Source organism: Manacus candei, unplaced genomic scaffold (assembly GCF_025592945.1).
Source record: "Manacus candei isolate 608988 ecotype Guabito, Panama unplaced genomic scaffold, ASM2559294v1 h1tg000049l, whole genome shotgun sequence".
NCBI lineage: Eukaryota > Metazoa > Chordata > Aves > Passeriformes > Pipridae > Manacus > Manacus candei.
Window position 1 is genome coordinate 12,694,155 of NW_026138097.1, and position 15,915 is coordinate 12,710,069.

At 37.4% G+C, this 15,915-nt stretch overlaps 1 long non-coding RNA gene across 4 annotated transcripts in view; it reads right to left on the bottom strand.

Moving 5' to 3' along the window:
* Window positions 1–15,915, bottom strand: part of LOC127476395 (uncharacterized) — a 38,961-nt gene that overhangs the window by 16,087 nt on the left and 6,959 nt on the right. The gene's annotated exons all lie outside the window — the stretch shown is intronic.

Below are 15,915 nucleotides of genomic sequence, written 5' to 3' on the forward strand. Positions count from 1 at the left end.
TTTATGTGGACAAGTAAATGGGCAAGAACAACCCAAGCATAACCAAGCTGAAGCACTAGCTTTGTTTCAAGGTATGGCCAAAGCTTTTTCAAGTGATGGACAGTCCCAATTATGAGGTAATTTCTTCATCATACTAGCAACGAAGAACCTTAAAAGTGGGCTGCTCTCTTTGTCCAGTATGTTCTCTTCCTAGCCTTGGAAGATGGGAAGTCGTACATTAGTGCAATAAGGAATGTTCACAATTTCTTTTTCAATTACAGTTACAGAGTAGTGTGCATTCCTTTATATGAATTTGTGTTATGAACATTGTTTAAGGAAAAACTGTTCTTCATAAACCAAGTCTTATGTATCACAGAATGCAAGTTCATGCATTATTCTTTCTTGATTTTCATCAATATTGGCTTTTTTTTCCATTAGAGAAATTATCAAGGAAACTCTTTTCTCATTTTCTGTAAGCTGAATGCTTTCACTAACCTGAGTGCCATCATCATTTATACTGGTTTTCATGTAAGAGGGAGTAAAGAGATCTCCGGGCTTTACTCTTCTGCAAATGTCACCAGTTTCATGTACACTCTTGTGTCTTGAAACTGGTTTTCCTCTGACCTTATCAAGAATAGCAGTTCTCCTGTCTATTCTAACGACACCTGGGATCTTGCCAAAAGAAATCAGAATCTAATGTAAAGCTCTGAGAACTGTGCCTGAGTGTGGAAACAGAAGTGTGCCCACCAGCCTTCAGAGGGCTGGTGTTGGATGGAGCTGCCCCTGACATGGCTGCAGGAGCTCAGGTAAGCAGGTGCCTGAGAAGGGCACACCACAGTTGAAAGGCTTTCTTTGCGCAAATGCATTGATTTGGCTTAATAAAGGCTAGTCAAAGGGCAAACAAAACAGTAATGTAGCATCTTCCAGGGAAAGAAGGCCTTGGTGGCCACTGGAATTTCAACACATGAAGCTGGCTTCGAAGATCCTGTGTCTTGTCATCAATATAATGCAAACCGTATGGAGCGCCTTGGCCTGATCCCGACAGTGGGACTAGTGCTTGCCAGCAGTTCTCTAAGAATACAGGTTGGCAGAGATACAAACAGTGTGTGGAGGAACCTCAAGGAATCTGGCTTTCCTAAAAGCAGGGAATGGTAGTATTAGGGAGAAGTAAAATCTCTACTGGATTTTAGATATAGTTTATTTGAAATGCAGCCACACTGTATTAATGATCTTTGTTTCAGCAGGACAGCTTGGTTGCTAACTGCAGAGAGAACAGAATAGCAAGCTTTGGACACAATCAAGATGAGCTTGATATCCAGCCAGGGCCCAGACTGTAAATAGATCTGCATGAATATTTCCTGAGAGAACTGCTGGAGGCCAGAGAGGTTTGCTCCAAAGGGGTAAGAAGTACAGTCTGCTCGGTGGTACTGGAAGTGTCACTACTTGCAAACATCAAAATATTTCAATGGATTCTCAATATTTATTGTGCTATTTATTGTGATTATCAGGATGGTACAATTGTCTGGAGTTTAAATGCTAAGAGGAGATATTCCAGGTCTTAACTGGCCGAGAACGACGGTAGTTATTGCCCATTTGGTGACTCCTAAGGACAAAATATATATATGCCAATAGGAAAACAAATTGTTTCTCAGTGGGACATTTTTCAATCTAAGCATTGTTACCTGCAAAGTCTCAGGTTCCGTCAGTCATACAGGTAAAAGATTAAGTGATAGTAATTGACTTTTAATTCCTAATTCAGCAATGAGCTCAAGAAAAAAGAACTATTTTACTGCACTGTTTCCTGATCCTGGTACTCAGAGGATTACCTGTATTTGCAACACCATTTGGCTACCCCAGAGTACAACTCATTAAAGCCTTGTTGCTGAGCAGAGCAAGCTGCACGTAAACCCTCCGAGCAGCACTGTGTCCTACCAGGCATTGGCTTGCTAGAACATCTTTGTGGGTTTAGTGGAAGGACAATTCTGCTGTTCAATGTGACATGCTAGAAAGAAGAAAGGGGCAGGAACATGTTCATGTGTGTGATGAACTTTGGGTTTCTTCTGATAATGACTTAGTGTAGAGAAGAGGAGGGGAAAAAGAAATATTCAAGTGATGTTCAGTTGATTTCCCAGAGTTTGAACCAAACTATCAGTGGTGAAATTTCTCATGTTGTTCTCATTCTTGAGGAGGGGTAGAAAGCGCTCCACCTCAGGACTGTTTGAGAAACAGTAAGTTTTGAATAAGGTCACTCAAGAGCATCACATTGGGGACCCATGCCAACTACAAATGGAATTACCACACTCCATTTAAATGGAGCTGCCTAAGCACACCTCTAGTTTGTAGATTTTGTAGCAGCTCATCTGTATTTATAGGTGCATGCTGCTGATGTAGGAGGTCCTGCAAATTCAGTCTCTCCACCACTGCCTCATTTTAACTAAAAATATCACAGACCAAGGCATTCTTCTTTCTGCAACTGAAATCCTCCTGCTTTCTCAAGGTTTACAGCTACATGAACCTGGGCAGCTTTCTTGGGGGGGAGTTCTCCTGAGTCACAAGGTGGTGCAAAGCCACTGACAAAGACCTTCTCAGGCTACAGGCTGAAAAGCAGGATGTGTAGAAGGCAGAGTTATTTCAACTATCAAAGGCAATACATTGAAAAAAAACAATTGGGCAGTGCCTCCCCCATTATTTCTCAAATCCACTATCTCACTTCTTTTCAGATAAGTGCACCTGCACTCATTTCTCATAAAGCTGTGGGTTTTTTTAAAGCAGAGGCCATCTGTATTTACACCAGAATGTAGAATAATAAATTGCTTAGTCTACTGCTAATCATGGACAAAATGAAAAAGGGAAGATGAAATTTCTTATTCTAAGAGAAAAATTTACATAAGCATAAAAAGTGCAACACTACATCTTATATGTAGAATTTCTTGCAAGTTTATGCTTTTGTTTAATTGTTCCTGTTTGGGGTATATCATATCAGAGGCTTCCAAAACAATAGATCTTATTTTAAAAGATACAGTTAAAGGCTTTCAGGTGACTGAAAATTTCACTTAAATGCTTTCTTCAGAAGCAATTCATTTGCACCATGAACATTTCTTCTCACTCAGTCCAAGTATTTTTCCCTACCCCAGATAAGCAAAACTTTCCCTGGAAAAGGGAAAGTGCTACCTGTGCTTTCTGTCTCATTTAGTATTTTATCAGACTAGATTGTAAATATTTTGACCTGACCTTATTATTTTCCTTATTTAAAATATTTATTATAGGCTACATATTGAATTATATTTTAGCAATCATAAGTGGTAATCATTCGGATGTCTTTCAAAAAATGATCCATATATTTTATTATGCATTTTTATACCCTCTCTTCCTTTCAATTTTCTCTATTATTTTATTATTCTGTGAATCTATTTTCATGTCCTCCAAAACTGCTGTTGTTCTTCCTGGACACTACAGTGTATGTCAGGTAGCATGAAAGGTATCAAGAATTTGATGCCCAATTACAGCTATGTTGTTGTAAAATAATTATTGACCATCTCCACTCTCACCTGCTTTGCATCCTTCTCTCAGTCTGCTATTGTTCCTTCTCTCAGGTTTCAAGCTGAGACTATGCTTTCTAGCAGTTTCCAGTTCGTTGGAGGTCATTAACAAACAGCTTCAGAGAAGCTAGACAGCATGTTTGCTCTTTTTATGTTGCTGTATTTCTGTCTTTGATGGGACAGAATCTATTAAGATCTTCTCCAGTACTCTTCTTTTCACATAAGCTCTTTGTTCCTTATGATCTATGGGGGGAAAAAGTACATATATACTGTCTCTTGCTTTCACAGATGAAAAACAGCAGAGACACAATTTCAAAGGTAGAGAACATGCCACTCTATCAGATATTGGCATATGTCTTTACATCACTGATGCACACACCTAGACTAGATTCAAATATGTAATCAGATATGAGTAAACGATGAGCTGCGTGTATAATAAAATACATAAGAAATTACATTTGCAACTGTAATGCATAAAATCTTGAAAATCTGCTCCACTGTGTATTTTTATAGCTTACTTCCCAAAGTCACCACGTTCTTATTACAAACTTGTTTTAGAGCCTGTCAAATTCTAGAGGCAGTTCATCAGACTCTTCAAGCCTGTCAACTCCTCCAGCTAGACCTCTGCAATACAAAGCCATCTAAATCTTACAGGCCCTACCCAGAGTGAGACTTGGAGCTATTAGAATCAACTGCTACCTGTGCATTTCCTTCACAGAGAATGGTGTTCCACCAAGAGGTTTTCACATTCAGAATGATAAGCAGGGAAAGTCTTAATAAGGTCAGGAAATAGAAAAATAAACAGTTAAAATATTGGCTTAATATCCTATCAACAAGTGAACAGGATTGTTCAGAGACACCTATTTTCTGTGGAGGAAAAACCAAGAACCAAAAGGTCAAGAGGAGGAAGACACAGCAGAAAAGGTCACTTTCAGGTTCTACAGAAGGAGGTCATTTGAGAAAACAAGAGGAATTTATGAAAGCAGAAAAGAAAAAAAATGTAATTAATTTACTCATTCAGTAGTTAGCAGAATTTGCATATCCATCCCTGTTTCAGAGGCTTTGAAATACTGTTTTTCTCCAGCTGTTTTTCTTATCATTTTGGCACGTTTTCTCTCAGATGTTCTCACTAACAGCCTGTTGGCATCTTTCAGCTGCTCCCAGGCCTTCCTTTTTAAATCTCCCAGCTGCCTCTCTTACTCCTCATAACACTGGCCTACCCATCTTATGTATTTTTTTAAATTGTTTCCAGCTGCCACATTTGGTGCTCTAGATACTTTCCATTCTCTCCCCCAGAATATGATATTTTGGAGTGTTTCTGTGGGCTGATGGGATGACAGCAGATTTCCAAAACCCTAATAGGAATCTCATCCGTGTCCTTTCAAGATTTTCATGCGCCAAACTGAATGGGGATTTTTTTTGCTATTGGTGAATGCTAGGAAGCTGAGGGGAGGAGGAGGAGGAGAGCATGGTGCTAAGTTTCCAAGGTGGTAAAAATACAATGATCTACAACCACATAATCAAATCTCACCTCTTACTGTTTCACAGATCTTACGTATCTTGTTCTCTGTTCTCTTAGGCACTGCCCAATCTCCTACAGTGTATGCAAAACCTCTGAAATGTAGAAGCAATTTCAGCTAGTTTCAGCCCAACAGCATCCCCAGTCCTTACACTACTCTTGCAGACTGCAGCCTCTGGAACTGACACAGAAAATGCTCTATGTATGTTTAAGAAACATACTTTGGTACATATGAATCCTTTGACTTTCATGGTCAAGAAAAAAATTTATACACAAATTCCTCTTAACTGCATAACTGACAGTTTAGACACACCTGGTGGTGATTCTCATGCATTCGCTTGCACTTTAAAAAGCTGGTAATGCTTTCATGTAAAATGGTTGGTAAAATTTTGTCCCAAACTTGTATGTTATAGGAAAATATAATCGCTATCTAATTAAATGTACTCAAAATTAAATTTCAATCTGGTCATGTGAGGCACTTAAAAGTTATGGAATACTAACAGTGTCATATGAATAAACATGCTTGAATGTTCAGAAAAGAATAATAATTTTGAAAACACCAAAGATCTTATCTGCATATCATCTTACTTTCTATGGGATTCACCCAGGGCTGTTCCTTTTTATTCAAGACCTTTTCTTACCTGGATAGAAGCTTAAATTTACCCAGTGGAGAGGCCTGGGTGAAGAATCTTCTCTGTAACAGGTGCCCAGTGTACCCAGATAAGACAGAACAAAATGTGTTGGCTTCCAGCACTTCTTTTGAAATAGGTCATGAACCCAGAAAATCCATTTATAAACATTGTGCCAGGCTGTTCAACAAGGCACATGTTTGGAAGTGCCTGAGAAAGGAACCTTCTTCTACCACTGTGGAGGAAGGATCCTCTGCTTGCCTTCTTCCATTCTCTCTGAAACTCCTAGCAGTGTCATGGTTTAATCCCAGATGACAACTACCTAGATGAAACCAGGACACACAGGAAGAGGAAAAAGGACTTCTAAATCTGTCTGCTCATTCTGAAGTTGTTAGAGGGAGAAAGGAACTGTATCAAAAGGTTTTGAAAAATGCTTAGAGAAGCTTGCAGTTTGAATTTAAGAACAAATTAAGTCACCACAGTGATCAGGAGAGAAGCAAGCATAGAATTGCCAGATTTAAAAGTAGAGGAGAGGCTGGAAGAGACATTTTTAACAGAATCACAGACACTTTCATACTGACTGAAAACAGTTTCCCTCTTAAAGGGTCTAGTGGTCTTCTCCACAGCACAGTGAAATTATGGAGAGCTCTCCAGATACCTTCAGAGATCTGTACTGGGTCTTACAGTCTTGTCTTCAGATGAGATTATTTTAATAAGGTGCATTAACGGATGTTTTCAAATGCCCCTAAAGTCAGAACAGCTGCGGGATCTTTGCAAGATGTGAGATTGTTACCAGACCTGAGAACAAAAATCCCGGGTTCCTTCACAGTTTGGTTTCTAATGTTTGCAAAATGTTTCTCAGGTAAAAAGAGTAAGAATTTGAAAGTCAGCTCAGGAGATAAAGGAGAATCAAATTCCGCAATTAACTAGGCCATCATCTAGCACACGTAATTCTCCGTTGCTGCCAAGTACTATCAATACTGTAAAAAGAACCCTATTAATAAGAAATGTTGTTATTTGGAATAGACTAAGTTGGGGTTGCCTAGTTCCAAAGAAACCAAATATACTGACCGTGACACAGCACCCTGAACTTTCCACATGAGATCACTAGATATCTTTGACAGTGAGAAATGAGAATGGGATTATATATTCAGTATACAAAATATAGAATCACTTTCTATATCTAGTGTTGCATCAAGTCAAATGGCAAAAATGGGATTAAGTACTTTCCTTCTTAAAAAATAATTTAAAAGACAACATGTCCTCCCATTCCTGCAATTAATTAGACAAGCCCTGGCAGATAATGCCAATGCTGTAATTGTCCATCTTACATTTTACCAGCACTGAATGCTGTAGTCTGGCGTAAAGCAGAATTTGTTTCTAATAGAGAAACTTGAGAGACATTTCCACAGGCTTAACTTTACTCTAGGGAGAAATCTCCCTAGTCCTGCTCTGTGTTCGAGACTCATAGATCCTCTGAATTACTGTCAAGAGGAGTGTCTTTCTGCTGCTTGTAGAGGGATGCAAGGGGGACTAGCTCACCTAAGGTAAAGTTTGCTTCTGTAGTGTTATTTGTTTCTATGTAAAAGATTTTCTGCTGTTTTTTTTGTTCTTCAAATAATATAAGTACTTATAAAATATAAGTACTTATACTAATAATATAGTATAAGACAGAAATTGCCTAGCTTTGCCTCTCTGATTAACACTGAACTAAATCCTAAAGACAGTTCATAGAGACAATCATAAAAGCAATATAGCAACACAAGAAATTATGAATATCTTGTATCAACAGCAATGATACTCTGCTGCTTACTCACAGGACAATCACTATCAGCTTGAAAGATACACCTTTAACTATGATATTGAATATTGGCAGTAAGGAATAATTGTGAGCATAGTCTGTGTTCAGTTAGGCCACTTGAAACCACTGGAATATATTCACAATATATGTCACCTAATTTCCATTTCAGAAAAATCAAGATTATTTTGTGAAAATTTTTATTCAAAATTATGAAAATTCCAGTTGTAAAAGCTGATGTCTCCAATAATTAGTTCTTGAAAGAAGAAAAAGAAATGTCTAAGAAGAAATAAAAAAAGGGAAGGAACAGATACCACCACACTTTTCATTGTTTGAAACATTTTCTCTGGAAAAAATTGTTATATCAAAGTTCTGTAAGTATGTAGTCCAAATAAATGTTCTTTTATGAGGGTGAATGGAAGTGCACAATGTAAGTGCTTGGAGAGAACTGTATTTTTGATTTGGGTAATTTTCAAGGCTTTCTGTAAATCTAGTGTCAGCATTTAGTTAACAGAGCTGACAGTGAGGATGCTGCACAATGTTTACATTACATGAGATACATTTGCCGTGTAGCTTTTGCAAATGAACATTTGTAATTTTCTAAAAGCCACAGACTGTAAGTCAGGAACAGATGTCACAGACTTGAATCCCTACCATCAAGTACTAAGGTATGAAAGAATTAACCAAATATAGTAAAAAATATCACATTCAATTGCATATTGAATTTATCTCACATATGCTGTGGGATACCAAACGTGTATGTAACGCATTCATTTTATGTATACAACATGTATTTCTTAGATACTGGTTATCTTCTTTTAATCAACAAATTCAGTGTCGAGACAAAGTTGCCTGTTTTCACTTACACACATAGCTGAACATAGTTATCTAAAACTCTTTTCTACGTAGCCTTTTCTTCAACATTTCTACTGTGTTTTGCTGCTCAGTCTGCCAGTTCTCTGATCATTTTTGCTCACTGCGGAGCCAATATACATGCACGCATCTGTGTGTGGATTGAGAGCCAGATAACTTGTGGAACATAAAAGATGTGCCTACCAGGTAACTAACACACAGGTGGGGTAACACAGAGCTGCAAATGCAGACGCCTCACATGACTGTGTGCAGGAGGGGAGTTTTAAATAAACTCTGTATCCGTGGGGGTTTTATCCCTCTGTAGGTTCCACTGAGTTTGTGACATTCTGTTGTGGCTGTTATTCAAAAAAAAAAAAAAACAAAAACACAAACCCTGCTAGAAGAATACAGATATTTTTCACATTCAAAAGAAGAACAGATTATTACAAGTTATTTCAAACTACTTGAGCTGGAATTACTGTGGTTTTAATGGCCATTTTTACCTAGGCAAGACAGCAGATCAATACAGTATGTCTGTTTGTTAAAAGACCTCGGATAAAAGAAGATAGCAGGCATTTTTTTAGAAAAAGGATGGGTTATTTAAGAAGTTGTGAAAAAGTGTAAAAACTTGTGGCATATAAGCAAAATTGTGCTAGAAAGCTTCATTTCTTCACTAAACTGCACCAGAATTTCAGAGCTGATCTGGGATTATGCTATAAAATCCAACATTCCCTCAATTACTGAAACACAGCGATTGTATAAATTTGAGCATTATGTTGTACATTACCACTAGTATCCCTCTCTTTTTTGGACAGCACAACAAATGTACTGTCAGTAGATACAACTCACAGAGTCAACCAAATGTTTGCTGCTACAACACGTGTGGAACTGGTAATGGCCAATACCACTTGATCCTGCATGCCATCAGCCAAAATAGCCAGTGGTGCTGCCAGACTCAAAATACGTCACTATGTCCTTCTGATAATACAAAAGGACAGGAGTCCCACAAATTCAGATCTGTCATCCTTCTGAAACAGATGGAACTTGATGGGGAAATAATCACAAAATTTGATTTGAGTCAATTGAGCCAACTGAATCATAACAAACCTAAACGGCCAACTGACGTATATTCCCCTGCCTTTTTGTCATAGACAGGAACAATCTATCTTTATTCACTGCATATACAGTTACTGGTGTGCGGGTTTGATGACAAGTCATTCCTTAGAGCACATGGCAAATTCTAGGTGAATATATTTGTGCTAAACTGCAACACTGTAGAGCAATCTGAACCCAGAACAACAAGTATCACTTGCAAGTGCCAGTTGTCCTTATAAAGCCCAGTGCAACGTTCAGCCATAGAGCTTTTGATCCACAGGATCTGGTCTGTGACTCACATAGGAATTTGACATATTCATATTTTACTTTGCTGTAAGTACCTTGATTGAGGTTTCTGAGGTTAAAAAAAAAAAATAAGAGAGTAACATATTTGACTGGCATTAGTCCATGATTCACTCATCCCTGTCAGCACCTCAGAACTCCCACTTCCCAATGCCATATCTGTGTTCAGTGTCTATTAGGGAGTCTGTGTGGGCATGACTGGACAATGACCTGACGATATTCAATATAGAAGCCACAGTTGATTGGCATATACTTATGCTACGGTAGTCACATAAATAAAGTATTAAATCCTTAGCAGCACACACATTCCTGGTTTCAGATTATATATCAGTGAAGTAACTGCATGAATGCTGGGTCAGATGTACAGTGACTATAAATCAGCAGATCTCTGCAGCTTTCTGAACAGGTCTGGAGATCTAGAAGAACTGACAATCTGACTTGAAACATGTAATAGGTAAAAACAGCTGTTACAGGTAAGAATCCATTTCTAAAATATTAATGGAGAAATTTACATAATTGTCTCCAAAGATATATTGCCTGATTAATACTATCTGAAGACACAGTTCTTGCCCTAAATAGGTATTCTAATCTAAGATGCAAATGAACAGAGATAAAGGAAAATACGTGAAAATATTGTACTGGATAAATTTAATAAAATAAAATCTTCAAGTTTTGCAGTCTTTTCAGTATTAATGGAAACTTCTCACTAAGAGAAGTTTGAATAAAGAGGATGGGAAGATCACACATTTGTTCTGGCCAAAATTTAATCTTGAGTCAAAACCAAAAAGCCTCAAGCCACTGTCAAAGCAAAGCTGTCACCCCAAGCCACTTCCAACTGTCAAAACATTTCTGTGATTGTGTTTAAAGTAACTGGTAATGGCCTGCCCAGATTTTGTCCCCCAAAAATGTTCCCCTAAAATAAAGCAATTAACCCTCTCTGCTTAAAACTCTTTGGCATAGGAAATAATGAATTGACAATAATGAGGTGTCAGTAATTAGGTTATTTTTTGATCCCAAGCTAATCCAAACTGTTGGAAGATCAGTCCCTAATGTGCCAAACAAGTCCCACCTCTCTCAGCTTTGAGAGAACAAAAGGAGAACAAGCATGAAAATGGAAGCGTGAGATTTGCACAGAACCAAATCCCATGAATGAATCCAGAAAATCATAAAAAACGTAAAAAATTGGAAATTATGTATACAGAGCCACAGGGTGGATTTTAAGCACTTTCAATCCTAAGTTTACTTCCGTTTGCTGAAATCACTCTCACTTAGTATGAAACTTCTTTCAACACACATATTGTGCCTGAAACAACAAAAAGCAGTAGCTTGGCCAAGTTTCCTAACAGATCTGGGGATAAGACCACAAAGCTTTAGTCTACAGGGAAAAGCAGTTGACTTGGCAAGTCTGTCTGTGGCATGCTGACCTTTCTTTCAGAAAAGGTCACTGCGGAGTCAGGTTCCTGAACTTCCCAGGGATTCTGTAGCTCTAAAGCTAGGATCTTTTAGACTATGGCATCACGATAGCCTAAAGCAACATGAATTAATAAGCCTTTTTTTAAATTCCCAGAAAACCTTTTCAGAAGCCTAGGAGCAATCAGGAGTGATACCAGTCCAGTTCTTGGTGATCAGCAACTGAGACATTGCTGAAAAGCACTGTAAGAACACATAAAACCATCTGCACATAGGTGAAAGGCTGAAGGTTCCTGTGTCTGTGTGAGGAGGTCTGATTGTCTGATGTCTGCTCTGAGCACAATTATGGGAATTTAGCCTACAGTGCTACCAAGCTGCCTTCTTTTTGTTACATTCAATGCAGTGGAAAACAAACAAACTAAAAAGACAGTGAATTTTTTCCCCAATGATTTTTAGTGTGAAAATAGCACACTACACACCTTGGACTGCAGGAATTAAGTTCTAAGCCATGGCAGATTCAAATAAATTGATTTGCTAAACGAATAAATAGAAACCCTTGAGTTACACAGCATTTTAAGTATGAGAACAACTGACTGAAACAGGTTTAACACTGATACTAGGTTAAATCTTAAATTAGGTGTGCAAAGCTTTTCTTTTTTTCAGGGTGTGGCTCACACATGAGACGAACAAACCAGTTTTTAAAGAGGTAAAACACCCACATTTAGAACGATTATTTTAAAGAATCATAGAATAACTCAGATACAGAGTTGTAGATGCTGTAAGAAAATAATCACATTATTATTCATTCCAAAGAAGCGATAGCTGCTTTCACTGCTGAACTGCATCATCATTCTTTTGGTTTAAATTATTTCAAATTTTCTAAAAAGTGCATTTATATTATATACTTTATACAACTTATCTTCTTATCTTTGGTTTCTTTTTTTTTTAAAGATACATCTTTTAAATGGTTTAAATAAGGCAGAAGAAACTGCATGAAAGGACTCCCTTTCTGAAATGAAAAAGTTGCTCAGTTTTGAGGGAAAAAAATCATTTAGGGGCAGGTGGATTAGATGAACTCAAGAGGTACCTTCCAGCATGAACAATTCTGTGATTCTCTGAGTTATTTTTATATATTATATGTTATATACCTTATATATTATAGACACAATATTTTATTTATATATATTAAATATATTTATTTCTATTAAACATACAGTATTTTATTAAGTATTGTGTAATTATTATACATTGTATTTATATATTCTATATTCTATGTATCATGCAAATCAAATAAAATTAAAGAACAGACAATGTGGTCCTTTCTCTTTAAATAAAGTTACAAGCTTAAAAATGTGTTAGCAAAGAAAAAGAGTAAGAGAGAAAAATAGATGTTTCTGTGTTCTTTATTTTTACAGCACACTCTGCAATTCACTGTGTATAGTGACAACAGAGAAGTAACTACTATGACTTTTAGTACTGCAATTTCTTATGCAAAATAGATCACTCATATGTGTCTATATCTACATATATATGACAAACCAATCCTAATATAATACTGGTTCATTTGTATTTATCATTCTGCATGCAACCACACCTTTCTACCTATTCTGAAGGTCATGAACACTGCATAAGGGGGGGCTGGACACGCATTCCTAGCATCCAAAGATTTTGGAAAGAGAGACTGCAACTGCTTTCCAATCAAGTATTAACACCAGGCTGCACCTATCGCTGCTGGACAGAAACTGAGTAATCACACGCCCTTCGCAGGTGGAGCGTGGGAGGTGAAATCCACAGTCAGTGAATGAGGTTGCTGGGCAAGACACACACACACACACACAGACACACACAGACACACACTCTCCCACACCGCAGCTGCTACTGCCGTTCCTGTCAATAGCCCTACCGTCTCAATGAGAAAGGCTTTCTACAAAGGTGAGCTGATTCAGCTGCACAAAGGTTTAAGGACAGTTTTACTAATTGTTTGCTGAATTACAGATATCTTCTATTAAATAATGGCAGCGACTCAGTTGCCTTCAGCTGGAACAGGAGTGGACTCCTAAGAACTGCCACCTGCTCTCTTGAATCAATGACTAAACTTGTGCTGACTTCAATCACCCTAGAACAAACAGACCTTTAAACCTGAGGCTTTCCCTCAAACAAAAATGGACTCAAATCAGCAGCTGTTTTGCTCGTAAAGGCTCCTGTATGAACTTCCAATTGCTAAAAACAGCCCCATGACACACACAGATGCATATTGGCGCTGCCCATCATCTATCCAGTGTCTGTACTGACATGTGGGTTTGAAAAGGATCTAAACAACTCTGAGGAGCTGAGCTTTTGCTCATCATCTTCCTCCTGGAGAGTATCAGGAAACATGAAGATATATGTGTATTTTCCCCTGCACATGAAACTAATTGTTCTAAACTTTGTTATTTGTTGGCACCCAGTCAACAGTCAGAAACGTGACATGGTGACTTTTAATCTAGGTTTTGCTTGTATTTTTGTACAACAGGAAAGAGGAAAAATGTAGTAACAAACATCAAAATAACTAATAAAATCAAAACAATAATAGTCCCTTCTGTTATGCTTTTCTTAATTGAACAGTAAATTACTACAGAAGACATACAACCTTTTGACTGGGGATCTGTGTCTCACAAAAATCAGGGCAATCAATGAACAAATCAACCTCAACCAACTCCCATATGTGAAGCACATCAGTTCTCTAGTAAATTTGTTAAATAACACTAAAAAAAAGGGTTTCAGGAAGATCTGATATGAATACCGTGAAGATTCCTGGGAAATATGCACTTCAGAAGTATTTAAATTTCTTAAACATTATGACATTAACACTGGTGAACCATTATAAATACTTATGAATAACTAGGGAAGGGGATTGATTATATGTGTTGCTCACCACAACTGGTGATGTAGATCGGCCTATGGTTCCGAGAACATTAATGTGGGGACCATTTTATGTTTTGCTTCCCCAAAAGACTTTACTCCATCGTTCCTCTAACACACTTTATTTCCCTTTCATTAAGCGCTACGCAAAAGAACTTACAACATTTCATTCCTTGCTACTGCTGAAATGCAACCCCTGAAGGCCCTCAACTTTGCTGATCTCTAAATTACCTCGCAGGAGGGGACAGAAGCCATGGACAAAAACCACACAACCATGCAGCCAACCACAGGGAAGCAAAACTGGTTTGGCTGATTATCATGGGCCTAATGAAGCTGGTGGCTGGGAGTGGCTGACATTTCAGGATTGGTCAGCACATATACATGGAACAACCTTTTATATGCTGTGGCACAGGTAAGTGTCCTCAATACTGGTCTGACTTTGTAAACACATTCTTCATGGCAATACACAGCTATTGGGGTTATTACCGTTTGGCATTTTATAAATACCACAAGACACACAGCTTTGATACTTTATACACACTTTATACAAGCTGCAATGCCTGAGTGTATCTTATACTAGGGAAATGAGTTGGAACTGCCTACAACAATGATTTGGAGATATCCCAGCTCAGCAGCTGGGCAGTAGAGGTAGATGACCTCTACAGATCAGAGGAACAAGATGGAGCTGAACCTCACTGGGGTGCTGAAAGGTCTCTCACTAATCTGACATGTACATCAAATAAATGACAGTAATCTAATGAAAGACCTTACAATCATTTGTAGGCTACAGATTGTCTATGAATGTTCTTTTAGGCTCTTTCCTTTGCATCTAAAATCTTTTTATTTTAACCTAATAGGATATATAGGAACTTAAATTAAAAGCTCTTTTATCATCTATTTGTTTCCCAAATATTATAAATTCCATAGTATTTACAGTTGAATTTATATTGTACTGTAAGCATTTATTTTTCCCTTCAAATCCTACATAAATTGCTAGCCTTATTAACTCAAGGCTAAATAGCAAATCTTCAGCATATTTATCTTTTATACTCCTTTTTTTCATACTCTAAGATACATCAATTATAATAGTTGAAATCTGTATACAACCAATAGTATTGTTTCAGAGGTGCTGATGTAACTGAACTAGAACAAAAACGGAACTTCTTATTTATACCAAGGCTTTATGTATTTTTAATGTTCATGGTCTAATTCATAAATCAGCCTTAGAGTGTTGTTTTCCTTTCTTTTCCTTTATGAAGTTACAAGACTGGCACATTCGATGGGGGATTAAAAGAGAACTCCAAGATGAATTATTCAGGAGAGCAAACAATATTCCTTTCTAAAGAAAAATTACAGCTTTTAGAAATACAATGCAGTATGTGCAGAGCCTGTGTAAAAACAGGAAAGCAAGAAAATAAGAATGAAATAAATGACTAGTTTTGAAACAAAAATATTATTTCTGATACGGAAATGATTTGCCTATATTTACTCAAGTGAAACATGAATTCAGACACGTAGGGTGAGATGCTGCCCCTGTTAGTGACAAAACACTTACTGACTTGAGGGGGACCAGGATTTCACCCCATCAGTGTGAAATATTTATAGTTACTTCTAATCCATTTTAGGCATTAAATTGAATAAATTTTGTTACTTTTCTTTATGTTTTGTTACTTTTCTTTGCTCCTTCTTTTTGGGAAAAAAATAAGAACATAAGGTGGCTATTTGGACCAGATGATCGTTGTAGGTCCCTTCCAACTGAAATAATTCTACTTTCTATTCTATTCTATTCTATTCTATTCTATTCTATTCTGTTCCTTGAGTTTATTTATCCTAAAACCTGTTTTGGCTTTATACTTTCAAAGTTCTTATGAAAGAACAAACTCTTCTGCA